At 43.6% G+C, this 26854-nt stretch overlaps 1 pseudogene; it reads right to left on the bottom strand.

The window, feature by feature from the left end:
* Nucleotides 1-18307: 18307 nt before the first annotated feature.
* LOC131907858 (thymidylate synthase-like) lies at nt 18308-23718 on the bottom strand (annotated as a pseudogene).
* Nucleotides 23719-26854: the final 3136 nt, after the last annotated feature.

The raw sequence follows: 26854 nt of genomic DNA on the forward strand, positions 1-26854 counted from the left end.
TCCACAACAGGAGAGCAAACGTTAGGAGATGTGCTGGGAGCCATTTTCCCCACAGCCTATCTTTTCACTAGACCAAACAACTTTGATCAGTTCCTAGAAAAGCCAAAGTTACATAGTTTTTCCCAAGGCTCAAAATTATTTTTGTCCCTCTCTCAAGGTTGACATCTGTCACACCATCACCAGATTATCCTTGAGTACAAGAATCTTTCCCATGTATTTGAAGCAACACAGACTACTGAGGCAATTTTTAACAAGCACAGAGAACTGAGGTTTTTGCTGGAATCATATTTCCTCGTGTCAAGAGCTGTTGCTCCCTCAAGAGAGGTAAACATTATGTCTGTGGAACTGAGTGCCTCATAAAAAACAATTCGCAAAGATAGCTGCTCCCTTTCCATGGCAACATGACTTAGATTTGAATTATTCATCAAATGAAAGGCACTTCCTTATGGCTAAGCAAACTCAAAGGATAATGTAGCAAATTCCCCAAAGAAAATATCATTATTCTTATATTTGACATTTGAGTTTCTCTCTGCACGGTTTCAGAAGCAAATCTATGAAGCCTGTGATTGGGCAAACTATCCTTCAGCTACAGGGCTGTCATTTACAAAACAAAACTACTATGAAGTTACTTCCTTGGTGGCTTTTAGAGACCAGTCAAATATTTAAAAGGTTTAAAGATGGATAGGCAATGTAAGAAATCATGAGTAGCCACTCACTACCGCCTAGCTGTATGCTGTCTGGAGGAAATCAACATCATGTGGATTTGCCAAAACCACTTGTTGTGTGGTTGGCCCACGCTGACCATGTCTTACAGCATTGCTGAACCAGCCAGATCTCATTGGCAATATATATGATTGCCGTTTTGGCACAAAGGTGCTTAACCAAGACTGAGACAAGGCAGGTGGTGCTCCAGCCAGTCATGTTATGCATGTGACAATCATGCCATGAAACTCACAAATGACTGTTAATGGTAATACTTACTATTTAATAAGTCCTTGCTGAAATGCCAGGCACTAGCCACTACTCGGCCATGGACCCGCACACCTCTATGTTGCCTCTTACAACCATAAATCCAAAGTGAGTGCTTCCAGGAAGGAAGGCTGACGCTCCAGGCCAATAGCCACAATGGCTTTAAGAGACCTTGGCTTCCTCAGAAGCCTCTTGGAGGCATGACAGACCGCAAGTGAACTCTTGGAGGCATGACAGACCGCAAGTGAACTCTTGGAGGCATGACAGACCGCAAGTGAACTCTTGGAGGCACCTTGGAAGATCAAGTCACCCACTTTGCCTGTGGTGAAGAGATGGCCTTCTTGGTTTCCACTTCTTTCCTGCATCCCTCCGTCCCTCCGTCCCTCCGTCCCTCCCTCCCTCCCCACCCCTTCATGCTTTCTTCTTTCAAATACCAGCACTGTCATAAAAAGTGAATTATTGTGTGAATTATACTCCCATTGTGTGTGTGTGGTGTGTGTGTGTGTGTGTGTGTGTGTGTGTGTGTGTGTGTGTGTGTGCTACGCTAAAAACACATGGATGTCAGAAGTGGCCTTTGGGGACGGACCTCAAAGTAGGATCTTGGGGTTGAACGGCTCAGTCACACCCGTCTGAGGTATCAGAAACTGTTTCTGTGGTGGTGGTATAGAAAAAGTCCAGGCCACACTTCGATCTTTGAGATGAAGAGCAGGTACAAGATGAAAGATTGAGAAGGTGAGGCTTGGAACTGATGGGAACCCTGGGCAGGTGAGGCTTGAGACCGAAGGGAATGCTGGGAAGGTGAGGCTTGGGACTGAAGGGAATGCTGGGAAGGTGAGACTTGGGACCGAAGGGAATGCTGGGAAAGTGAGGCTTGGGACCGAAGGGAATGCTGGGAAGGTGAGGCTTGGGACCGAAGGGAATGCTGGGAAAGTGAGGCTTGGGACGGAAGGGAATGTTGGAGTTGCTTAGTGACGAAGATGATGTTAAGGACGAGAGAATAGACAGTACGCTTTTGAACAGCATATTAACACTCTGCAAAAATAAAATGACATAGAAGTCCCAGAGCTTTCATAAGTGAGGTGTTTATCTCTGGCAACAGCAGATCAGACACTTGAAAATTTGAGGTTTAGGACCCAGAGCATCTGCCCAAGACATCAAAGGCAAATCTTCAGTGGTTCTCTCTTTTTAGTCTCTTCCAGATAGAAAATGTGTGAGACTTTAAAACCTGGACAAGAAATATTCAGGTGCATCAGCCTCAGAATCTTAAGATTCCAAATTGTCCTCGAATGTTCCTGGCCGCCAGAAGCAGGTAAGTCTTGACAAAGAAAAGTGAGCTCCCCTTGACTGAAGACCACACAGGAACTGAGGGAAGTAGGAAAACTGTGTGAGAGACTTGTTCTCGGCAGGATATGCCTCCAGGATCTTTGCCTCTGGGGTGATAACCAGTGTCTGAGCTCAGCACAGCCCAAGAAGGAAAGAAGTTTCTGTTCTAGAAAGAATTAAGCTACACTGCATGGGACTCCCAGGACCTGGGGAACACGGAGGAATCAGGATAAGGTGAGGCTAGATCTCAAAAGTGTGAAGACTGGGGAGCAGAATGGTGTGTTAAACAGGATTTTGTAGAATAGGGTTCTTTGAGATGAGGGCATCTCCGCATGAACTTTATTTAGTGTTCTCACAGGTATGCTCTCGACACGCCCTGGCAGTTTGCTGTGATGGTTCCTTGATACTGGACAGGAGGTGGAAATGTCAGGAATACTATTTTGAGAAGGAAATCAAAAGTGAGAATTGTAAATAGAAAAATGATAATATTGGGATACATTTTCTATGTAAGACTTGTAAGCTGCCACCTGACTGAACTTTAGTAGAACTCAAGAAGCTTCCTTTCAGTAAGAAACAAAGACCATGCCGAGGAAGGGCCTGACACCTGTGTCTTTTGTAAGTCAGTACCAAGAGTGGAGGATGCTGCTATAAAACTGAGATCCTTAGCATCAGGGGAGGTGACAGGCTTCTAGAATAACAGAGGCCAGGAAATAGCACTTAACAAAGAGTACACACAGTCACTACAATGCACAACAGAGCCTGAGCAGCGAGGAAGAGTCTTGACCTGCAAGGAAGTTTTGCAATGATCAGTAGATTATGATACTTCTTTAAAAGTTTTTTTTGTACGTGTGTGTGTGTGTGTGTGTGTGTGTGTGTGTGTGTGCGTGCACACACATGGCACAAGGCAGATGTGAAGGCCTGAGCTGTAACAGATATACAGATGACATACCTTAATAAGCCATATCCCAAAGACTGAGTGAGGTTTGGATTCATACATTTTTAAAGAGAAACCATTAGTCTTTGTCTTAAAAGTCAGGAAGAGAAAGTTTTATTTATCGAGTGTTTTATTCAACAGTGAGTGCTGTGTAACATTGCTTAAGGGATGGGGGATATGGACATAAATAAAACACAGTCACTGGCTTCAGAGATCATAAACTATAGAACTGATTTACTCTTGAGTGACAACAGACAGACATCTCAACCCCAAACCCTACCGGCCTTAATATCTTGTTACAAGACAAATAATAATATAGCTGTACCATAGCTCTGGTAATTCACTAACCACAGAAGGATATAATTATCTTTCATAGAGGATTCTATAAAAGTTTAGAGGGCAGAAAGTATATAAAGATACATTCTGACTGGGACTGGGACTGGGACTCAGCAGTTAAAAGTCTTTGCTGTTCCTTTTTGTTGTGTTTTTCGAGACAGGGTTTCTTTGTATAACAGCCCTGGCTGTCGTGGAACTTTCTTCATAGACCGGGCTGGCCTTGAACTCGCAGAGATCTACCTGCCTCTGTCTCTGGAGTGCTGGGATTAAAGGCGTGAGCCACCACTGCCCGGCTCATGTTTGCTGCTCTTACAGAGGACCTGAGTTCAGTTCTCAGCAGCCACACTGATGGGGTCATACCTGCCTGTCACTATAGCTTCAGGAGACTGGATGCTCTCTTCTGCCTCCATGGGTATCGGCACACATGTACACATACAATCACACATAGGAAGTCTTTAACAAAGATAATTACTGGTCAACATAAAAAATAACTTGAGGGGTTGGGGATTTAGCTCAGTGGTAGAGCACTTGCCTAGCAAGCGCAAGGCCCTGGATTCGGTCCTCAGTTCTGGAAAAACAAAAAACAAAAAACAAAACAAACAAACAAACAAACAAAAAACCTGGCCGGGCTGTGGTGTGCACGCCTTTAATCCCAGCAGTTGGGAGGCAGAGGCAGGCGGATATCACAGATATTGTGAGTTTGAGGCCAGCCTGGGCTACAGAGTGAGTTCCAGAAAAGGGGCAAAGCTACACAGAGAAACCCTGTCTCGAAAAACCAAAAAAAAAAAAAAAAAAAAAAAAAAAAATAATAATAACAACTTGAGTATTTACTTTCTCAAAGTCAGGAACAACAAGAAAAATTTCTTTCTGAGGACACAGTGTCTGGGAGATCATCCTTTAAATGTAGTACATGTGCAAGCATTGTGTGTGAGGAAGTGTGCATTTACAGTCACTATTTAAACAACTAAGCACCCCAAACGGTTGGCAGGTTTCAAAGAACTGGGCTCTTTCAGGAAACCCACCATATTTTGAAGGAACTTGCGTTTTCTTGATGCTCGGGCAGACTCCTTCATGAGAGGTGCTGCAGATGTGGCTTCGGGCATTTCAGTAGCAGAGGTGTGGTGTCTCGATAAGCAGCTCGACTTCCTCCTGTGGGGCCTGGGTTTGGCACCTATTCCTGCTGTGAACTCACACTCATCCTCGGCCTCCAAGAAGATGAAGGGTTCCCTGAAGAGAGAGAAGGAGGCGGCCTCCAAGCAAAAAAGTTGAAACTCATCACGATCAGGCTGGGGCAGGGATGGTAGCAGTGTAGAATTGGACCTGAGTAGCCGAATAAATAAACCCTGAGATTTCGTTTGTTTGTTTGTTCTTGAGTCAGCCTGGAACTCATTATGTAGACCAGGCTGGCCTCAAACTCACAGAAAGATCTATCCAAAGTGCTGGGATTAGAGGTGTATGCCACCATACCTGGTCCAGAGACTGTAAATCCTTTACCACTTACTTAGGAGGCAACAGCCTCCTTCATCAGGTGGGGTGATTAATAACCAAAGCTGAGTGAGGTGGTCCCTGCCTGTAATCCTGGTCCTTGAGAGACCTAAGAAGCAGAAAGATCATGAGTTCAAGGCTAGCCTGGGCTAATAGGAAGACTCTATCTCATGATAAACAATAAATATTGTATTAAATCTATATAGCACTGCATAGAAGATGCCAAACAAAAGATAGATGCTATTTTAACTGTTGTAAAATTCATTCAGAAATGGGAGAAGAATAGTCTCAAAGTTAATTTTTTCTTATTTTCCAAGGCACCCATCTCTTTGCATCGATAGCTGTCATTCTCTTAGCCATCCAGTCTGAAAACCTGTCATTAGGCTTTTCTGGTTTTTGTTTTGTTTTTACAACTGTATTTGACCAGCTGCTAGAACCTGTCCCTTTTTCCTCCTTCTGCCAGTTCCCTAGTCTTATATGTCAGCATCTCCGGCCAGGACAGCTGTCGTCATCTGTAGCTGGTCTCAAATCTCACTTTATACTAATGTTGTTCCTTAGTGCCCAAATCCTCCATGGGCCCATGTTAACCATGGAGAAAATTCCTCAGCATATATCAAATCTCTCTGCAATCTGGTCCTATAGACGCCAGATTTAGCAAATTAAAAATGCAGGATGCTCAGTTAACTTTGAATTTTAGTTAAGCCAAAAAACGTTAGTGTAAGTAGTTTGCATGCAGTGTTTGGGACACATTTCAACTGGTAAATTATTCACCATTTATGTGAAATTCTAATTTAACTGAGTGTCTTGTTTCTCTTCTGGCAAATCCACGTGGCCTTTACTGCCCTCTCTGGTGCTGTGACTCAACACTCTTTCTGCTCTCACAGACACAGAGTCTGCTCCAGGTCTCCTGTTGCTCTCTGCTCTTGCTCTGAGGTGCCTAAGGAGAAAAAGCACGGCCTTGGAATCAGTCCCTGGGGCTGCAGCACCCTCTTCTGGCCTCCACAGGCACCAGGCACACGTGGTGCATAGACATGCATGCAGGCAAAACACTCTTCCCCGCACAAATCTAAAAGAAAAAAAATTTTAAAGCTAAAGAAATAAATGGGGAAGAGATAGAATTCTTTACAGCTAAAAACAACTAATAAATGTAGCAGGAATGGTGGAAATAGAGAATCAGCTCTTGCTGCTCTTCACAGCAGTGATTTACTCAGATGAGACGGTCAGTGAAAGGTTTCGTCGTACCTGGAGGGTGGATCATGTCTTTGGAGCACATTCCCACTGGCCACCAATCAGTTACAAAGACAACGATGACCTTATGGTCGATACTACCAGATGGTCATGGTCCATACCCTCACTGGTGGGATAGATCAACACTGTGTGTCTGTCTCCACCCAGAGCTTTACACAGTAGCATCCCTGAGGTTTCCCTGTCAGGAAAGAACAGCTCGAGTCTGGTGGAGAGGCTATGGTGGGTGCTCTCTGTACATACTATCCATACTATCAACATCTACACATGGACTGGAGGAAGGCCGCGCCAGCCCTCGGAGCCTCACTCCCCGCCTTGGTAAGGAGGGAGGGTACTTGGTTGTTTTCCCATTGGTATGAGGCTAGGGTCCTTGACATGCTCGCTCATGTCAACAACACGCAGCCAGTCAGGCCTTCGCACACTCAGAGCTTCTTCCTTTGATCCCCTCAGGGCAGAAGTGTAAAAGCGTAGCAGCATGAGGGAGTGAGGTGCTCGATGTTGCCCAAGCAAGAGTGAGTGTGTGTGTGTGTGTGTGTGTGTGTGTGTGTGTGTGTGTGTTGTGATGATTTATACCCCAGTCCTTCGGGATAATTTTAGGGCTGTATCATGAAAGGTTGGTGTGAAATGTTCAAGTGTTTAGATTTTACACACACACACACACACACACACACACACACACACACACACACATTTATTTTTAGAGATAGGGTTTCTCTGTGTAGCCCTGGCTGTCCTGGAACTCTCTCTGTAGACCAGGCTGGGCTCGAACTCAGAGATCGACCTGCCTCTGCCTCCCAGGTGCTAGAATAAAAGACATGTGCCACTACCATCCAGCGTCTCTGTAATTTTGAAAAGTTGCACTGTTATTAGATTTTCCTTTTGGAAAAGTCATCTTAGCTACAGATGAATTAGAGGTGGTTGAGGCTAGAAGAAGCAGCTCCTGCCATGGGTGAGAAATAGTGGGGCAGATATGCTTGAAGCAAAAAACATCTCCATTTACAGCTTTCCTTGATTCAGCTAGCATTCCCTGACGTTAACTCCCTGAACAGTTCACACTGATTTATCTGCACTCCCTGCCTGAGTCTGATGGATTTCCCCCTCTAAACTACTCTTAGCTAGGTTTATGGTGAGAAAGAGCAGAAAGATGTGAAAAATGTGAAGTTCAGCCAGGAAGAACATTCAATTCCAGGTAAAGCTGTGGATGAGGCAGAGGAGCCACAGTAGTTAAAGAAACGAATGCTGTAAAAGAGCAGCCTTGCCGGGCGGTGGTGGCGCACGCCTTTAATCCCAGCACTTGGGAGGCAGAGCCAGGTGGATCTCTGTGAGTTCGAGGCCAGCCTGGTCTCCAAAGCGAGTTCCAGGAAAGGCGCAAAGCTAAACAGAGAAACCCTGTCTTGAAAAACAAACAAACAAACAAACAAACAAACAAACAAACAACAACAAAAAAAAAGAGCAGCCTTGCCCTCTGCATTAGGACGATAGTAAAGGTGTGCTGAGGGCCAGGGCCTACCTACCAAAGGCTTGAAGGTATAAAAGTGAAAATTCCCTTGAAAGAAAATACTTACACAAAAAGTACCCCTGCAAGAGTTTCCTAATCCCAAACAGCTTCCCAGAGAGGAGTGCTCAGCTGCCCAGGGACACAGGGCCACTCTGTTGTGAAGGAGGCCAGGGTAGATCTTGTGCTGGCTGCAGAACTTGATGTCACTGTTCACGTGCTGCTGGGTTTTCAGATATGCATGGTACAAGAGTTATGAGGAGGCCTGTACCAAGGTTCCACGGCTGCCCGAGCCCAGTGGAGCCCAGATGATGTCACCAGGAATCCTGGATGGTGGACATGGAGCTGCAGCATTTGGTGTTGCGGGGAGGGAGGATATTGTTGCTCTTGTTTGAGACAGGGTTTCTATGTGTAATAGCCCTGGCTGTCCTGTAACTCTCTTTGTAGATCAGGCTGGCCTTGAACTCACAGAGATCTGCCTGCCTCTGCCTTCTGAGTACAGGGATTAAAGACATACACTACCACACCTGGCCATATTCTGCACCATTTTATGCTGGAATTGAGTAATTTGGTTTCTGTTTTACAGGTACCCATAGTTAAGAGATCATTTTGAGTCTCAGAAGAGACTTTGGACCTTTAGATAGTGTTGGAGCTTTAAGACCTTCAAGACTTTGGAACTAGATTTGAATACATTTTGCATCGTGAGATGGCCATGAGCCTGTGGAGGCCAGGGATAGGAAGCTACGGTTTCAATGTGAAATGTCTCCCAGAGGGCTCATTTTAAACAAACACTTAGTTTCTAGCTGATGCTGGTTCAGAAGGTTGTGGAGCCTTTTGGACCTAGGGCCTAGACGGCTAATCCAGGGCCACAGGGGAGGGTCAGATCTGGCTCCCGGTCCAGCCTGAGCTTTTGGCTTCTCTGAAAGCAGTAAGCTGTGAACAAGTTGTCTTCCCTCCCACTGCTACAGACAGGGCTGTCCCTGCTGCCGTGAAAGCCGCCATGCTCTTCTTACCATGAAACGGATGGAAATAAACGCCTCTGCCCCTAGGTTGCCTCCAAAGGTACTTTATCCCATCACTAAGAAAAATATTCTTTATAAAAAAAGATCAAGGTCATGAAAGGTAATGAAAAATGGGAGAAACTGTCACAGATTAGAAGGGACTAGGCAGAAATGATATAACCACATCCTGTGTACGCTCCTAGAACAGAGAACAAATGTAAGTGGAAACATCACTGATGTTCAGATAAGCTCTGTGCTTTAAATAATAGCATTATACTAAGGTTGATCTCTTATTCTTGATGATGATGATGATGATGATGCTTTGGTTATGCAAGATGCCACCATTAGACAAAGCTAAGATACGAGAGGATGATATTGTTTCTGTAACATTTCCTTAAACTTGAAATTAGTTAAAACTAAATTGACTTTCGATTGAGACAAGGTCTCCTTTGTAGCCCGTGCTAGCCTCAAACTCAAGATCTTCCTGCCTCAGCCTCTGGAGTGATGGGGTTATATGTGTATGGACCACCATATCTGGCTTCAAAGATCAATCTTAAAGTCAGAAAAAGTAAAACAATTAATAGTATGTGCTTCACTATGGAGGTGTAGAAAGACAGCACTGTCTAGGAGGAATGTGTGTGTGCGCGTGCATGCATGTGTGCACATGTGTGGATGTACAATTGTGTGTGCTGTATGTGCAGGTGCTGAGGCAAAAGGAGGTCAGGTGTCCTGCTCTCTCTCTCTGCCCCACGTCCTTAAGAAAGGACCACTCACTGAACCTGGTGCTTGCTGTTTTACCACTAGATTCTAGCCGGCTAGTGAAAAAACTAGATTGTCCATGCTCCTGGCCTTACCATCTGGGGATCTGAACTTAGGTCCTCATGTCTGAGCACCAAGCACTCTTATGCATGAGGACATCTCCCTGCCCAGGGAGATCTTTTAAAATCATGGGTCTGACGAGTTGGCTCCATGTTTAAGAGCATTTGTCACTTTTGCAGAGGACTCAGGTGTAATTCCCGGCACCCACATGTTGAGGGGGGCATAACCTTCCTTTCTGTACCTCCAGTCCCAGGGTGTCGGTAAGCACAGACATGCTGTGTTGCACAGACATACATGCAAGAAAAACACTCATACACATGAAATATTTTTAAATTGCTTTACCTCTAGTACAAAGGAAATGTTGACTATAAAGAACATAACACATAGATAAGTACACATGTAATACCAGGAGAGGGTCTTGTTGTTGGAATCCTGCTCTGTCAATGAATCAATTCAAGCAAGAGGAAAAGGGGAGGGTACTGTACTGAGAGATGCATAAACTTCAAAGGCTTAAAAGAGTCTCAAGAGACACAAGTAAGTTAAGTGAATAACTTTTTGGTTTTACTCTACAGGACAATTACAGGTATATATATTAGATATTGCACGATATTAAGGTATTAAGGATAAGATAATGGCATTGTGATTATGCAGAAAACTGCATATTTCTCTTCCTTTGTTTTGAGACAAGGTCCCATTATGTAGGTTGACTTTGATCCAGCGGTCCTTCTGCATTGGCCCCCCAAGTACTGGGATCACAGGTGAGTGCCACCACAGCCCACTTATTTAGATTTTTTTGAGTTGCATACTAGAGATGGCAGGTGTGATATGATGTCTGAGATTTGCTTTAAAATTCTTTAGCCACATGACATAAAAAGCAGGAGAACAATATGAGACCAACACATGTAAGGAGACTGGGAGATGAGCACTTGGAGTCTCCTTTTGCATTTGTTTGGAAAGTTTTACAATAAAAAATACTTAAATGAGCTGGGTGGTGGTGGCCCATGCCTTTAATCCCAGTCCTCAGTAGGCAGAGGCAGGTGGATCTCTGTGAGGGCAGCCTGGTCTATAGAGTGAGTTCCAGGACAGCCAGCTGACACAGAGAAACCCTGTTTTGGAAAACAAAAACAATAAATTCTTAAATGGTTTTAAAAAGAATTTTGGCTAGGTGGTGGTGGTGCTTGCCTTTAATCCCAGCACTCAGGAGGCAGAGGCAGGCAGATCTTCGTGAGTTCGAGGCCAGCCTGGTCTACAGAGCAAGATTCAGGAAAGGCACAAAGCTATACAGAGAAACCCTGTCTCGAAAAAACAAAAACAAAAAAACAAACAAAAAAAAAGATTTTTAAACTAAGTTTATTACTATGGTAATAGGATTTAACTCTTAGGAGTAAAGAGAACCATTAGAGGTAAAAGAATACAGGAATAGCAGGTGAACAGGGCAGCCACTATCCCTTGGGCTGAGACAGAGGCCTCAAGAAAGTAGCCAGTTTGGAAGAGCATCCCTCTTACTGACAATTAGCTCTTCCAGCAGAATGAGGGACTGGCGCACTCCGCAGAGTGATGGAGTCTTCCCCTTGCTGCCTGTAGGGCTGGCAAGCAGCAAAGTGCAGGCTGGGGTTGTGGGAAGCAGCTCACAGAGGCGCTGAAGAGCCCACAGGAGATGCCCTGTGGGATGCTGCATGCTGCTGAAACTTCACGGCAGGCAGCACCACCTAGTGCCTTAACTGAAAGGAAGGAGGGAGGGAGGGAGGAAGGCCTTCAGGGTTACTTATGAACAGTTCTTCTCATGACACCCAGGTCTTCTAAGACAGTCTGAATGAGCCATCTTGCAGATGACATAGAGTGTCATGTGATTCAGCGTCATGCCCACCTACTCTGATACCCTCAGAACAAAATGAAGCAGAGGGGTCGTCTTTGGGGACATTTGTGTTCTGGCCAACAGTCACAGAGTTGAAAAGCAGGCGGTGTCGATGAGACATATGAACTGCACAGCCCCTTTCGGTCTCCAGCATACGTTCTTCTAGGAATATGCACAGCTCTCTCTCCTTTTTCTCTCAGGGCCTGAGCATCAACACTGCTGCTTCTGACAGTGACCATCCCACACAAAGTCACACTGAAGTTTTGCCAAGTGAAAAACGCACCCAACCATCAAGGAGCTAAGGTGTCAAGTGGGGAATGATAGTGCAATGATGAAGAAATGAATCTCTGAAAAGGAAGCAGAAGTATTGACCACTTCCCCTGGGAAAGGAGTGGCAGTCTAGTGATCACAAGGCCGGTCCTCCACAAGTCTTTCTCACACGCAGTGACACTTTCCAGGGCTTTAGAGAAAGTAGGTAAGAGGTTTTTATACATGACATCATTGGTTTTCCAGTCTTTCTGGATTTGCAGGGGAGAGGGGGTGAAAGGAAGGATGTTACTAACTATGTAATACATAGAAGTTTCCAGAATAAAGCACCATTGGTGGTTGAAACCACACACACACACACACACACACACACACACACACACACACACACACCCCACAAAGAAGTTATCTCTTCCATGAACCTCTTAGACTGAATCTTCCTTTTTTTTCATCGTGAGATTTCCAAGATGTAACACCTCCAATATCTCGTTCAATTACCCACTCATCCTTTCCTTGCTTAAAATGCATTTTCAATAACAACCAGGAGTTGCAGGTGTCCTGGTTGAGTGTGGTTAAATGAGAACATTCATTTGTCTCTGCTGCCTGTCCCCAAATGTTTAAAATGACAAATATGGTCAAAATGCGTAAACCCACAGGGACAGAGGCACTGGATACAATGACAGCAGTGACCACATTTTGGAAGCTGCCTTCACAGAGTGGTAACCACTAGACTATCAGTGAGGGAAGCGCAGAGCAAGCCAGTTCTCCAAACCCCGAAAAGCTTACATGACTAGGAGTCTCTGAAAGGGGGGAAGTATCTGAGACAAAAGTCAAGGCACAGCGGAGGGCGGGGTCGCTGTATTCGCAGTGAGAATTCTGTGCAAGCCGGCATGAAACATTGATGTCTGCCCTCCCACCTCCTACCCTGTTCTGAGGATGCTGCAGGCCAGGCTAACCTCTGCAGCCTGCACATGACTGGAACATTCCCCACAGGAAAACTTGTTGGCTTGGAGCAGGAGAGCCCTCCAAGCTCACCAAACTCATCAGACCCTGACCAGTCTAACTAACCTACCCCGAGTCATCGCTGCTGTGGGTCCCACTGGTCTTTTCACATTTATATTTTATGGTAGTAAGATTACTCAAGGTGAAATGTATCCAGACAAAGTTTTAAAATTTTTATTGTGAGACAGTTTCAAATGTAAACATAAGGAATTTTAGTCATTTCAATCCCTGTTCCTCTCTCTCATCATCTCCCTCCCTCTCTAGCTGAACTTTCTTCTCAGTAAATCTCCATCTTACTTTCATGTCTTTCTGTGTGTGACCCACTAAGTTCAGTTAGTTTATTATTGCCTGAGCATGGGTGGGAGGTTATTTACTGCAACAAGGGCAACTTATCGGTGGTGAGACCACAGAATAAAATGCCATTCCTCCCCCAAGAACTGATAACTGCTAATAGTCTATAAGGGATGCTAGACTCATGATGAAATGTCGAGGGTTCTGATCTTGTGCAGATAACCACAACCACATTGAGGTCATGAATACAGTGGCTATGTCATGCTATTTCATTCAGGGCTAAGCGCTCCATCATCATGCATTTTAGGCTCTTTGGTGAGTTACTTCTGCATTTACTGTCATCCATTGTAACAAGAAACTTCACTGTTGAAGATTGGGCATGACACTAATATATATGTACATATATGTATGTATAAAGTATTTAGAAGACTTTTTTTTCTAGACACAGTTTCTCTGTATAGCTTTGGAGCCTGTCCTGGAACTCACTCTGTAGACCATGCTGGCCTTGAACTCACAGAGATCTGCTTGCCTCTGCCTCCCAAGTGCTGGGATTAAAGGCGTGAGCCACCACTGCCTGGCTAGAAGGCTTTTTGACAGCTAACCATTTTGTAAAACAATGGTAGTAGGCCTCCTTTAGGGTCTATAACTTCCTTAGCCATAGGATTGTCATCAATTTTATAGAACCAAATGTGAGTTCTTTCCTGTGAAGCAGGTCTCAAATCCAATCAGAAAGTGATTGATTACTCCCATTACAACCATGCCACTATTATACTAGAGGGCACATTTTATCTGCAAGTTATTCATTATTACAGTTTAAAGGACTCACAGGTGGGTAAGACTGTTGATCACTTTTATTCACTATCAGTCAATATATTTTTGTTGTGCAACATTGTACAGCTGACCCCTAGAGCTTATTTGTCTTGCTTAGTTGATAGTGTATGCTAACTGATAGTCTTTGCTCTTGAAAAACACAGCCAAAGATCACCTTTAGGCAGTTGAAGAATACCTCCCAAGGAAAGAAGGGCATAAGATTGGTAAGAAAACAACATTTAAAGACCACAAAGTAAGAAAAGATAGAGCAGGCTTCCTTCCCTTGAAAGAAAGGAGGCTTTGAGAAAGAGAATGCAAAAGAAATAAGAATGCTATAAAAATTAAAAGATACCATAGCAGAAATTAAAAAATCAACAAAAAGGAAGGAGGCTGTGGGTATAGCTCAATGGCAGAGTATGTGCTTTTTGCTCTGTTGCTTGGATCCTAATGGCTCCCTTGGGGGGGGAGTGAGAAGGCAGGGCGTCAACAACACAGACACTGGGAGTCTGTTGAAAGCAAATAACGAACTCCTTTATTCAATTACAGGGAAGGCCTTATATACATACCTTCCTCCCAGCGCCCAGTCTGTGTGGTCATCCCTCATTGGCTGGGCATGATCAGGAACTATGACATCAATCAGGAACTCTGACAGCTTCTGTTGCTAGGCCCTCAGGAAGACTCCAGGTTGGCTCTTAAGGAGTATGTTATATGCATGCCTTGGCTACTGGTCTGAGCCAATTTCCTTGACCCTGTGGGCCTGTCCTACTACAGTGTTCAATACTCTGGCTTCAGTCTATAGCATCAAAAAGTAAACAAACAAAATTAACCAACCAACCAACTAAGCAACCAATTAACTGAACAATACCAACCAACTGGCTAAACAATATGTTGGAGCCCATTTGGGTTTCCTAGTGGCTTTATCCAGCAGGTCTGCATAAAGAGGATGATTGGACCACAGGCCTGAGTACCAGGTGCTTGGAAGGGTCTACACTTGGCTGTATCTTGCAAGGGGGAGGTCTCTGCTCTTCCCGTTGGCATTGTCATAAAAAGCCCTTTGGAATAAAGTTCTGGGCTGGTGGATAAGGATCCAGGCCCTCCCCAGGCTATCCTGTGTTTCTGTCTTTCCTCTCATCATCTAGGTATCTCTTTCTAGCTAATATTTCTCACTTCTCCCTATTCAAGAGTACCCTGGGTCGTAAAAGTGGTGGCTGGTCCATCACAACAATATCAACCAATCAACTAACTAACCAACTAACTGAACAAAAACAACATCCTCCCTCACACCTTCAAAAACAGAAGGTAGATAGGCAGAGAGACTTCTAAGCTTTGAAACTGTCTATGCCCACAGTTTACAGTTTATATTTACAATACTGTATTTTCCCATTTCAGCACTAGATACCTGCACAGGGAACTAACTTTTCCATAGAGCAATGGAAGAAATTCTTTACTCTGGGAATTATTTCAACCTTAAACAACTCATTGAAATTGAACACTGAACTGTTCAGTTAACCATCAAGCACTAGTTACTCCCAAGATGGAACCCATGATTGTGGTGATATATTCTATACCCTAATAAAATTTTACTTGAAGGTCAGAGAACAGAACAAGCCACTAGATTAAACATAGAGGCCAGACAGTGGTGGCACACACCTTTAATCCTAGCACGCACGAGGCAGAGATGCGTCTGGATCTCTGTGAGTTCAAAGCCACCCTGGACTACATGAGATTGACTCAGTCTAGGAGAGAAACAGAGCCAGGCAGTGGTGGGACACACCTTTAATCCCAGTACTGGGAAACATACACCTTTAATCCCAGGAAGTGATGGCTGAGCGGAGAAAGGTATATAAGGCGTGAGGAGACAGGAACTAAAGCTTTTTCGGCTGAGGAAGCTCATTCAGCTAGAGGCCTATCAGCTGAGGCTTTTTCAGGTTGAATCCCTCTCCTCTGGAGCTCTTCCAGGCTGAGGAGCTGGTGAGGGAAGAGGTGGTGGCTGTGGCTTTCACCCCAATATTAGGCTCTGGGTTTTGTTTTTTTTTATTATTATTATTATAAGACCATTTAAGATTTGAGTGACACCTGGTCTCAAGACCCTTGCTTGCTGTGACCACCATCCCTAACCATCATCCTTACCCAATCTTGACCAAGTCTGAGCATGTTAAGACTGCTCTTAGATTTCAAAACTTCATAAACACCTCAACTTTCCCCTTCCTCCAAGACTACCAAGAAAGGTAAGTTAAAGCTTTAGGAAACATAGCTTTGTTTATGCAGTAGGCTGTTTTCGTACTCTTTTTGATGGCTGTAAAAATCATTACCATTCAAAAAGTAGAGGGATCTGGGAGGGTAGGAGAAAGAAAACCCAGGAAAGTAAAAGGTCAGTTCTGGATCTCTGATAAAACTTCCAGAAAAAAAAAACAAAATGATGAGAGAAAAGTATCAAAGAATTCCAGAAGAACATCTTAGTACTTAAGGCCTGATACATCAAGGAAGATCCACCCAAGAATACAATCACAAAATTTCAGGAAAAATGAGACCCAGTAGACAAAGGGAATGTTGATTTTCTGTGGAGAGAATGTTGGCCACCAGGGGGCAGGACTGCATCAAAAGCACCAATTAAAGCCTGGGTCCGTTAAATTTCCTGAGGCATTATTGGAGAGGTTGGCTCAGCTGGGAGTTCTAATTCGAGGGCTTTTAGGGTAGGGTTGGGGTGGGAGTTTAAAGAACGAATTCTAAAGTGTAATTGTTGTGGTGGACACAAGGTTTCTCTCATGCAGGCATTCATTCTTAATTTTTTTAAAAAAAGATTTATTTATGTGTATGAGTGTTTTACCTACATGTATGTATGTGCACCATGTGGTTTCTGGTGTCTGGCAGGGAGGGACCCAATGGATCCCCTGGAACTGGAGTTCCAGATGGTTGTGACCCACCATGTGGGTGCTGGGATTTGAACCCGGGTCCACTGCAAGAGCCGTCTCTCCAGCTCCCGATGGAATGTCTTCTGCTTCTATTTGCTTTAATTTTATTAATTTTCTGTTAATTCTTTGAGAATTCCATACTCTATATGTTTTTCAGCTATTTTGTTTATATTTGAGATAATTACATCATTTTCCTTTTCCCCTTTCTCCCTCCAGACCCTCCCATATATACCCTGCCTTGTTTTTTTTTCAAATTCATGGTCTCCTTTTTACATCATATAGCCCCTTTGATATTATATAGTTCTCCTTTTTACATATATAAGACTACATATGTACACACACACACACACACACACACACACACACACATATATATTCTTAGCCACGTAAGTACAGCCTGCTCTGTCTGTATACTGTTACTTGCGTGTATGTTTGCAGGGCTGACCATTTAGTACTGGATAATCAGTTGCTGTGCTCTTCCCCGGGAAGACTATTTCTCCTACTCTCAGCATTCCTTAGCTGACTAAGGTCTTTGTGTAGGTTGAGGCCTCTGGGGCTCCTCCGACGTTTTCACTCACTGCTTTAGCTGAGATGACTTGGAGGTGAGGCTCTGGAACAGCCAGAGACCTACAAGTAGACTTTGTGTTATGGGCTTTTATGGGGATGGTGTCTAAGTGCCCCGATGGAGCTTCCTGAGAGCCAGTGTTCCAAGAAACACCCACAGAAACTAGAAACTACAAACTACAGCCTTTACAATCTGGTCTCAGAAGTCGCATTGTGTCACTTCCATATTCTGTTGCAGAGATCAGTGAACTATAGCCGGAAGCCAGGCCGAATCCTGCCTGCCCTGTTCTGTCCCCTCCCCGTCCCCCAGCGCTGAGCCTGCTCACCTCTTCCTGACATTGTTTTGCCACGCTGTCTTCTTTGTCCCAGCTCTCTCGGATTGCTGCTTTTGGTTTCTCACTAACTGGTGTTTTGAGGAAGAGCCCTCTAAGACTTTCCAAAGGCAAAATAGATGCGTCTTATTTTGTAAGAAATTAAAAACCTAGCTGCTGTGGATGTCCAATAAGTTTCTTTTAGTATGAAACAGGTCTTTATTTTAGCAATCAGTAGACAAGCACAACTTTGAAAGTTTATAAGCAAACATTGTTTCATGTTTCAGGTTTGGAGGAACAGCTTATGAAACCTATGAAACTCACCAGGTCTCTTTATGTGGACATATAGAAATGCCTGTTGTTCTTGATAAGAGGATATAAAGTTCTAGTTTCCTCCATATATCCACCCTCAGCTTTTTATGCATTTTCAGTGAATACTAAAAGAAAGGCAGGAAGTATTCTTTTAGTATAAAAGTGTCACTGGCACTTTTATCTGCTGGTGACATCGCCTTAGAAGTTAATGAATAGTAATAAATAGGCCACTGCCAGAGTTTTTACCTAGTTCATTTTTTCTTTAGAGAAAAAAGAACTTTATTTTACCCTGGGCATTTGAAGACTCCCAAGCTTGGAAAACTGATGATATACACAGCATCGTCAAAAACACGCTGAACAGCCGTTTCCTTTTTAATCACTGGGTTGGATTAGTCCCTTTGATCTGAAACTCTTCAACTCTGATGTCATCAATTGCTTCAACTTCTCAAAGGATTTTGAACTTAGGGAAAGTCTTGGTTCCTGCTGAAGCTGAATTTTTAGTAGCTTGATATGATGCAGGGGAAAATGTGCGTCTTCCAAAGGATAGACAGTATCACTGGCTGCAGGCCCATGATGTAGGTGAGCGATCACTGGCAATATCCAAGAACACACCTAGGCCGGTATCTCCTGACCTCTGGTATGGCTGGCAGGACAGCTCTTGGCTTACCACATAGAACTGTCAGAGGGCATGGCAAGGAGACAAGCCCCATTAGAGGAAACTCTTTTGGATTCAAGGCACACATGATGATTTCGCTGTCACCAGGATTGATTTGATGGTCTCAGTTATTTTTTATAGTTGGTCTACTCCTTGACTGAAGTAATGAATCCATATCTTTGTAGTCTGTCCCAGAATGCCTCCCCTAGACACCATAAACTGGCCCCAGGTGTTCTTCCTGTTGTGTGGGAAATCCCTGGATGTCCAAAAAGCCTAGGGACCCATTGCTATGACAGATTCCTCTCTCTTGGAAGGCAGTTCTTTGTGGATCCCTTGAGAAGCACAGCAACTCTTCTAAAACACCCTTATAGAATATTCATTTGGTTGTGAGTATTAGAAATCCGTCTTTCAGGTGGTAATACACTTGGGTGTGGAAAACCAATAGAGTGCCAGTACCCACAGGTCCCCCTTCCTGAAGCCACAGGGTGCCAGTGCCCACACATCCCTGTTACTGAAGCCACAGGGTGCCAGTGCCCACACATCCCCCTTCCTGAAGCCATTGGGTGCCAGTGCCCACACGTCCTCCCTCCTGAAGCCACAGGGTGCCAGTGCCCACACATTCCCCTTCCTGAAGCCACAGAGCAGACTGTTTCACTCTGTGTCCCAGGTACCACAGCCTCCCTCTTGTCAGAGACTCTGTGCCTTGCTGCTGAGTGGCAGGCACCCCAATAATGTTTTTTTAAACTATTGTCAAGAGATGCAGTGTGGTGCCAGAGAAGGTCCCTAGGATGTCTGGAAGGAAGTAAGTCATCCAAGCCAAGGGGATGTTCAAGTGCCGAGTAGATGGTAAAATTAGCCAGTACAGTCTGCAATCCAGAAATTGTAAAGATCTGTTTGATCTGTCTCCATCATAATGGAGGAGGTGGGACAAACCACCACCTTTTCCTAGACCCTGGACAGGAGTCAGATTCCCAGGAAAAGGCTGATAATAATTGTACTCAGCTGAGGTGTTGGCTGAGCCCTCAGGCTTGATAGACCTGGACCAAAATTAACAGGACGTTAAGGAGGCCTTAAGCAGACTGGTAGCTTACTATTAGTTGTGGAGCAGACATCTTTGCGTTCATTATAATAGAGTAATATAGCAATTTATAAAAGAGCTGATTCAACCTCTAGACAGTGGGCTAGAGAGAGGGTCTCTAAGTGACCCCCGGGTGATGGATGATTGGCCAGGGAGCTAACTCTAGAGTAAAGGATAATGAAGCAGTTCCTCTGAGCTCATTCTAGGACCATCCTGGCCCTAGAAAACTAACAACAACAAAAGATTTGTGTGCGTGTGTGTGTGTGTGTGTGTGTGTGTGTGTGTGTGTGTGTGTTTCCATAAAAGTGAATTCCAGGGATCATGACTGAGGCCAAAGCAAAGCTAGTGCCCACACCAGTAACTGGCCCATATCATACAAGCTCATTTCCAGGGTTTCATGCAAATGAAAGAAAGACACTTTCGCTGTGTTTCTGTTTCATCTGGAACATAACCTGGGTGATGTGGTTTCTTGGGCGGTTAGGCACAGAAACTCTGCATATGTTAGGGAATGTTTTGTGCTCTGGTAAATAACATTCATCTCTCTCTTTAGTTAACCTGGGATATTTTCACACTCAAATTTCTCAGTCTCCCAAACTCTTTGCTGGTTGATATAGATGGTTTTATCGATACCATTCAGAACCTTCCTCCATGAAGGAAACTCGTTCCTGCTGGCGGTCAGTTCACTTCAGGCTTTTCTGATGACTGGTCACCTGAATTGTCAAATTTCAAACTCAAGCACCTCCCTTGCCAACTAAAATACTTGGTGCCCCTGTTTCTGGGGCTGTTTTGTTAGCAGAGTAGCCAGGGTTCTTTAATTTGTGGTGACTCCCATCCTGATCCTAATGCTCTTTTTTTCTTTGTAGAAAGTAGTCCCTCCACTTCTACCGAGGATCCAAACAGGGTGGACCTATACTGCCTGGAATCCATGTTTTGATGGCTAGTGACTTTGCTCTCACTGAAAGACGTATGAGGGGTGCTGTGTGTGCTGGGAGATAAGATTCTCTTGTTAAGCTTGGGCGAAGGCAAGAGAACCAGATACGGATCCACTAATACAACTGCAACCTTGCATACTTGTGCAGTAAGTCAGACATCTAACACAGCGCTGCCCCTAACCCTAACCTGCCCCTCCAGAGTATCAGTTATGGAAGCTTGTGTAAGAGTTTCCTTTCTGGTCTTAAATCTTAAGAACATTTTAAAAATATATAAATTGGTTTAATCCAGCAGTCAGAAAACCTAAAGACAACACAGTAACATACAGAATCCAGACTCCCCATATATTTCCCCTCTTTACGTGACTTATTGTATATATATCATATATATGTATTTCTTTTTTAAGGACTTTACTATTTTTAAACTATTTTTAAGTCTGTGACTATCTCTACCCTTTCTCTTTTCTCTCCCAAGCCTATAAATATTTTTAAACACACCGTAACTCATTTAGAGTTTTTTTTTCCATCTGGATCTGATTTTACTGAGCATCTGTATTTTTTTTTTTGATTGCATGAGATGAATCTTATGTCAGCTGCCACTGCTGGTTGTACGGTGGTAGTGTATGGTGTCTGGTGTCTGGCTCCTCCCTCAGGCAGCTGCTGGGAGATGCATCTCTGTACTTTAGCCAGCACGAGAGACACAAGACTAGAAAGCTGTGTTAGGGCTCCCATGTTCGTGTGTTTAGAACCTTTTTTAAAGCTTTCTCTGGTCGTATGTGGATGTAGGTGCCAGATATTTGGGTGCCATTTGTAGGTGGAGTTTCTCCGTAGCCTCTCGGCAGCCACTCTCAAATAACCATTCAGAGACTTATTATTAAGTATAAATGCTGAGCAGATAGCTTAGGCTTGTCTCCAGCCAGCACTTACAACTTAAATTAACCCATTTCTATTAATCTATGTGTTGCCCTGAGGCTTGTGGCTTTTACCTCCCCTGCATGTCCTGCTTCCTTCCCATCTGGTTGGAAACTGTGGGCAGAAGTTTTTCTCCTGCCTGCCTGTTCTGCAATACCCAGCAGCTGCTTCTTAAATAATTGACTCTGAGGCTTAATATTACTTATAAATGCTCAGCTGGTAGCTCAGGCTTATTACTAACTAGTTCTTACACTTAAATTAACACACAATTCTTATCTATGTTTAGCCATGTGGCTTGGTTCCTTGAGAAGCTAGTCTCAGGCAGAGGCATGTTTACCGAGAGCTCTGAAAGCCATGTTTACCACTGCAACTCTGACAAGTTTTTGGGTCCACACTGCCACCGAGTAGTATGCCACTTGCTGCTCATAAATTCCATTTAAATGTTTAGTAGCAGGGCCTCTTAAAAGAGCCACAAGGTCTTGCCACTAATGCTGAGTCAGTCTTAAAGGAGCTGTGCCTCGGCTCACCACCAGCAAACAGAGCCTACAGGAGAAAAGACAGTTACAAGAAGCTGCACTTGGCTCTGTTTTTGTGTGTTTGGAATCCTGTTTTTAAGCTTTCTCAGGTTTTATGTGGAAATTCTTGCCAAATGTTTGGGTGCCACATGTAGGTGGAACCTGACTCTGCCCTTTCTTTTCCCAGAATTCTCCTAGTTTGGTCGGCCCACCTATACTTCCTGCCTGGCTACTGGTCAATCAGCATTTTTTTTTTTTTCTGATTTTTCGAGGCAGGGTTTCTCTGTGTAGCTTTGCGCCTTTCCTGGATCTCGCTCTGTAGACCAGGCTGGCCTCGAACTCACAGAGATCCGCCTGGCTCTGCCTCCCGAGTGCTGGGATTAAAGGCGTGCGCCACCACTGCCCGGCCTCAATCAGCATTTTATTAGACCAATTCAAGTGACAAATCTTTACAGTGTACAAGAGCATTGTCCCACAGCAGGCGACTCCTCTCACTCTGCTCTTCTTCTTCCCAGCATTCTCTCTGCCCCAATAATCTTGCCTGGCTATTGGCCAATCAGCTTTTTTATTAACAATGAGAGCAATACATATTTACAGTGTACAAAGATTGTTCCACAGTAAACCACATTAGGAATGATATGCCCTCATTTAGATGAGGCTATAGAGAACTCCAAGAAATCTTAGTGAAATCATATCATTTCACATTTATTAATCAAAACACGTTTTATTGTTTTTTCTTTCATATTTACTGAATGCAGTTCCAACTTACTTCAGAAATCATCCCAGATATAATCTTGAATAGCACAGCCACTGCACTGAACTGGACTTTTAGCACAATAAACCAAACCTTATCACATTCGAGACAGTGACCTAATAGGAAATAGAGGGTCACAAGAAGGAATGCCCCTCCAGTTTTGATTTCTGTCTCTTGCCCGAAATGTCAGCATAATTAATCAGGCCACTCGTAAAAGAATTGTACTTCCCTTCCTGGGTAACACGTCACAAATGAGACTGTTAAAGGTGGCTAGTGATCTATGTCTTAAATACAACCCCTCAAGTGACCTGTGGAGAAGTCCAGGTCAATGTCCCATCTCTACAGCTGAAATCAGTGCAGTATAACTCTTTACAGTCTCCTCTTCACAGGTACCATCTGAGGATATGGAAAAGTGAGATGCAGGACGTGATGTCCCCGATATGGAAACAACTTAGCTGCAGATGAAGTAGCTTAGGAGCCCCATGTCACTGTGTAGCTGCTGCCCAGGCAAAGAGGAGCGCTCCTCTCCCAGGCTCCAGGCTTGCCTCCCTTTAGTGGGTCAGAGCTTACTGCTTAGTCAACATGCTCACCAACTTTTCTCTCCTGACTCATCCAGAATCTTCTTCCGTGGCGGATGTCACCTGAGCAGAGGCCCCAGGAGGCTCCCAGGGACTCCTCAAGCTGCCATGCTGGCAGTGGACACTGCTGAGTTGCACTTTCTGCTGCCAGCGACACACTGACCTTGGCAGGGCGTCTCACATGGGCTGCTGCCTTTAAGTGAATGGCAGTACTTTGAGCTTTTCAAAATAGCTTTACCCAGAATCAGAGGAGTTTAAATTCAACTCAAAATCAGGCAAACAGAATGGAGTCAGGCAGCTCCTGGATCTCACTTTACATTTATGTCACCTTATAACAAAAATGTCATAGCGTAGCCCTTCTAACATGTTACCATGTTCATCTTTATGATAAAATAGCCATTCTGGTTTTACAAGGAAAATTTTAATCATTTCCCATAGTCAGAAACTATGGAAAAGTAGCTCTGAATTCTACCTTTTTTTTTTTTACAGGACATTTTAAAAAGCACATTAGAATCTTGCACGTTTTCAGGAAATGCTTCATGAGATTAATTTTTAGTGCTAACAACAGGGAGACCCAGAGCCTTGTTGATCCTGGAGCTGTGTGGCATTGACCTTTTCCCTACAGCAGCTGAGGTCCTGGGGATTAGCCATCTCTGACTTTTGTGGTGTATCAGCAGCTGTGCACATGTAAAAATAAACATCTCTCTCTGAAACAGGAGATCAGACAGGAAAAGAATATCAGTGTCTTTCTATAAACCATCTGGTCTGTCCACAGGGCAGGGTTACCTCTTCATCAATCTGTGTGGAATAAAGAAAGAAGAGGGTTGTTCCAGGCCCTCCCCAGGGATGCAGCCAGGCCCCGTGGGGATGGGGAGACAGGAAGACACCTCTATACCAGAGGCAATGCTTCCGGAAGGCAGTGGTGTTAAAACTAGCTTTTCGTTTTCAAGGTGGCTTTTGATGGGCATTTTTAGGAGTTACGGTGGGCTAACGGTGAGAAGGAAATCGAGTGAGAACAGGATGATCAGAAGGAATGTAGTGGAAAAACTGGTTTGGACTTTTACTATCCCACTAGAGGTATTTAGCCTAGGTTTGCAAGTTTGCATTCTAGAAATTGCTTCATTTTAACCTAGGTATTAATTAAGCTGCTGTTGGGTGTCATTCTCAAAGACAGATTAACTGAGTCAAAGATTGCTTATGCTTTTTATTTTAAAAAAATCATAGCACTACTAAAGCATCTAAGTGTAAATATCATCCCAAATTATCCCTAAGTTCAAAGAACTTGAACTCTATTAGATAATTCAAAAAATAAACACCTAGGTATAATAAATTATGCTTCATACTGTGTTGAATATTATTACTCATTGCTTATTCTAATGTTGTCCTATGGACTTAATTTTTATCCACACCATAGGTTAAGATGAAACAACAACAATAATAATAATTTTATAATAATAAAAAATAATTATTATTTGAGTCAGGGTCTGGTTATATAACCCAGTTTGGCCTTGAACACACGACAGTACTCCTGCCTCAGGCTTTCAAGTACTGGGATTACAGTCATATGTGCCAACATACTCAGTTCAGAAATGAATTTTCCAAATTCATCCTATATGATTCTTTTTTTACCTTAAAATTTTTTATTTAATTTTATTACTTAATTTTTTGTTGTTGTTGCAAACTCCATATTTTATCTTTTACTTTATTGGTCAAAGTAATAAATAGGTATCAATGGTAATTGGAAGATGATTATATAAAATCAAAATATTGCTGTCTTATGTCACTGCTTTTTTTTTTCTTCCTTGAACTTAGTCTTTGAGGGCTGGACTCACAGTTCACGAATCTTTAGCAGCAGTGTCAGACAGAAAAGCCAAGTGTCTCCTGTTGAGGGTTTAACAGCATTAGAGTAGTGTCTGTTGATCTCAAATAAACTGTAGCTTATCTTTCCCAAGCCTCTACTTACGTCCTAGAATCTCAGAGTTGGTTTTCTTCCTCAGTGGGGAATCAGTGGTAATCGAGGAAGAATATCCCTCCATTACCTTTTGATGGGTGAGTTTATGCATCAACGTGGCTAGGCTGCCATGCACAGCAGGTCAAATACCAGTGCAGCTGTTACAGCATACAGGAGGGCATTTATGAGAGTGGCTAGCCTTTCAATCAGGAGCGACTTCAGCTAATCAGCTGAGGACTAGTGAGTCAAGACTGACAGTGTCTGAAGGAGAAAGAATTCCCAAGACTGCAACAAGGAAACCCTGCCTGAGCAGGCTGTGGCTTTGCTCTGCGAGTTTTATAGTCAAGACTGGCAGCCACAGTTCTTGACCTGGATTTCCGGGCTCCGAAGCTGCCCTATACTAATGTTAGATTTGCCAGACCCAGTAACTTCCTGAGCTTCCTAAAAAATTTCAATCTCATTTCTCTGGAGAACCACAACTAATAAAAACATCCTATCAAGAACATTACCACTCTACCCTTTCAGCCTGGTTTCTCTGACATAAAGTTTCTATGAGTCAAATACTTGCATGTATTTGTAAAAAGTTCTCTGTGGCATCATGGGGTTTCCTTAGCTCTAATAGGTTTCTATTGTTTATTGCTTCTCATTTTTCAAAGCTTTATCATTACTTTTATCTTTTTGTAGAAAAAATCCCATTGCATTTTATAGTAAGTATTGCTAAAATACAAATACAAGGTCCCAAATAAATGAGCATTTACAAAAGAAAATTGTAAATACAAAGTGATTCCTACATGTCCTTCCAGGACACAGTTTACTGTAGTTGTGGAAATATGAGTGAGGAGGAAGAAGTTTATTTGAGTGAATTTAAGATTAAAAACACCCTGCATGATTGGCAATGGGATGGCGGCAGAATGCACACTAGATGGTAATAGTGATACACTAAGGTTTCCATAGGATTTCCTCTAATGGGCTGGTAGCATGGAGAGCTGCTGAGTACATTAGATTCTTTTGTAGTCTCTCTTGTTGCCAGTAGCCTTTACTGTGACTTTTCTAGGACTGCCATGAAATCCTTTCCTCAGTGGTCTTGTGTGAGTCTAAGTTAGTCAAGTGGCAAGTAGGTGCTCCTTTGAGTCTTGGTGATGTAGACACACAGAAATATGATTTAGTTCACAAAGACTAAAAAGGATCCATTCAGTTCCTCCATGGGTGAAACAGTAGTTTACAAGAATTAGCACTTTTTTTTCATACCAGCTACATGTGAAATACCTTACTCAGGCTTCTTGGTGTGTGTGTGTGGAGTGAGGGAGGCATTGCTTGCCTATAGTCCCAGCTCTGGGGTGGGGAGCAGGATCTACAGGGCTTGCAGACCAGGTAGTCACACCAAATTGGCGAGTTCTGTGTTCAGTAGGAGACCTTATATTGAAAAAGCAAGACAGAAAGCAATTGAGGAGGTTGACCTCAGGGACACACACACATACACACACCCACACCTGCACTTGTAATTGCATACATAAAAGCAACCAACCAGAAGAAAATAGACCCAGTGCCCAC

The sequence above is a fragment of the Peromyscus eremicus genome, chromosome 4 (assembly GCF_949786415.1).
Source record: "Peromyscus eremicus chromosome 4, PerEre_H2_v1, whole genome shotgun sequence".
Classification (NCBI taxonomy): domain Eukaryota; kingdom Metazoa; phylum Chordata; class Mammalia; order Rodentia; family Cricetidae; genus Peromyscus; species Peromyscus eremicus.